This window comes from Parasteatoda tepidariorum, chromosome 2 (genome assembly GCF_982258835.1).
Source record: "Parasteatoda tepidariorum strain Cologne lab strain chromosome 2, Ptep-v5.0, whole genome shotgun sequence".
In the NCBI taxonomy this organism is placed as follows: domain Eukaryota; kingdom Metazoa; phylum Arthropoda; class Arachnida; order Araneae; family Theridiidae; genus Parasteatoda; species Parasteatoda tepidariorum.
The window spans coordinates 9,662,106-9,664,573 of NC_141756.1; positions in this window are offsets into that span (position 1 = coordinate 9,662,106).

The window sequence follows — 2,468 nt, forward strand, 5'->3', positions numbered from 1 at the left end:
CATATAGTGGTTTTCTGATGCTCTCATGGTCTTTGAAAAGGCTATCTTTTGACCTATAAAAATTAGATAGTAACTTTATGACACAGACACGAATAATCCCTTTAATGCAGTTCTGTTAGTTACCATATATTTATGTCTAAAATATTAATTTATTAAGTTATAAGAAAGTGTGATAGAGGGCTCTGAAGTCAGTAGTTGTAGAAAGATATTTCTTTTTATAAAAAATATTTTGTGCTAAGAGGACGCTGTATTGCGGAGGGAAATTTTCGTGACAAATTCTCTTTCACTGTAAAATTAAACTTCAGAGAAAAATTTATTTACGCTAAACCTAAAATAAATGTTTCAAAATGTTAGAAAAAGGTTTTCAAATTAACGAAGGGCAAATTATTTATTGCGGGATTACTTCACCACTGCGTAATTCTTCATTGTTACATATACATAAACAACTGAGATAGCTGACTTCCCTGTTGTTTATGTACACTCACTTTATCTATCTTGAATTATAAATTAATTATATAGGTAAAAAAGAATTTGACATGAATGGTTTCCTTTGCGGTATTGCATCCTCTTAAATATCAAGTATAAAAAGAGAGCTATCTAGTTGAGATGAAAAATTCCCATGATGTTCCCAATAGACATTTTTTTTCTTTTGAAACTTGTGATAGATTTTTTATGGTTTAATTTAATTAGTAACCAAAAGTTGTGTAACAACTATATTACCTGTCACACCTCTTAAATAAGCTATAACAAGTTTTTGGACTCAGTTTACAAGTCTCCAATCTTAAATTCTGTTTAAAAGTCTTTGGGCTTGATTTCAGTTTATAAGTTTTTAAGCTTGAACTCAGTTGAAATTCTCTTTGTTGGTGATCAAGCTAGAACTGAGTTCTAACTTAATGACTTGGCATGAGTTCAAATACATCTCGACCATCTAGTGATTAAGATTATGTGTATGTTCAGATTGCATTTATTGTCACCAATATAATGGTTGAAGGTATGAATGACAAGCTTTGAACAGAATCATGAGAAGAAATTCATAATCCGAAGATACCTGTTTCACAGAAGATGCCATCTAACTTACAAATGTATACTCGCTACATATAACCATTCCTTACTGCTTTATCTTGCAGTATACTATCCTATATTATTCTTTAAAATAGGGTCCAAAAAAACTACTTTATTATTTTTATTTGTTTTTTACCACTTATTTTATTTATTGAATGTCTCTTTTTTTCCATGTTTATAACGTTAAGCATATAACTGTTTTACATAAAACTGTTTTAGACGTCAAGGCGTAGCTAGGGTTTACAGTGCCCGGAGATAAATTCATTTTTTACGCCACAACAAACTATTAATATAAATTATTAAGTAAGACTTATAAGTATTTAAAGAAATAATGGAACCTTCAATTAAGACATGAAACTAAGATATTCAAAAGAGAAAAGCATTTTACAATAGAATTCCTTTTTAGCTATTTTTTCATGATAGCCATATTCTAAAGCTATACACGAGGGGGAAAACGCTTCTAAAAGAAGTATGTTTTTTTCTAACCCAAGCTGAAGAAATGGAAGAAATTTTTCAAAAAGAAATGTCTAATTTCAATAATATATTTGCTCTTTAATATATCATTTTTAAATATAAATTAAAACTGAAATTGGAAAGAAAAATCAATTTATTGAGTTTCTTAAGAAATCAAAGTAATTATTTCTTAATGTTTATAAAATAATTTTTTGAGTACTATATTAAATTTGATTTGATTAAACTTGAACTATTCTTATAATGCTTATTGTAAAACAATTCTATTGTTTTGTTTTAGTTTCTTCCATTTCATCCAGTCACTTCCAATGTCAATATGTTTCTTTCAGATATAATGTGAACTCTAACATTAATATAAATAGATCAATTGATTTTTTCCATTATTTTAACAGAATTTAAATTTTTAGAACAGAAATGATTTTTTTAAAATTTGTCAAATAAAAAATTTAATCTGTTTACTTAAATGAGAATTCTGTATTAATTAAATTGTTGATTGTGTGTACAATTTTGGAACTTTTCAGTTTCTCTAGAGACATTCATACCATGGATGCTTGTGCCACAAAAATTTTGGGCTTCTAGTTCTAAAATTTTGGAACTACTGTTTACAAAAGATATTTTGGAGATTATTTTTAAAAGAATATGTTCTTTTGAAAAAATTGCCATAAATTAGTTTATATCTTGCATTATTTCACACGTTTCTGTCTAAGCTATCCGGACTAACAAGGTACATGTACTCTTTTTTTTTATAATGATTAGTAAATTTTTATTTTCTATTCTATACCAGAGTTTCTTAATTGAAAGCCTTTGACTATTTGAAAAAGTTAAAATTTGCTTGTTATCATTATAAGAGTATTGTTTTCCGAAGGGAAAGGGGTGTATAGGTTAAGCTTCCACGTAATTTCTGAAAATTTCTCAATTTCTTCAGAAAATTTTAC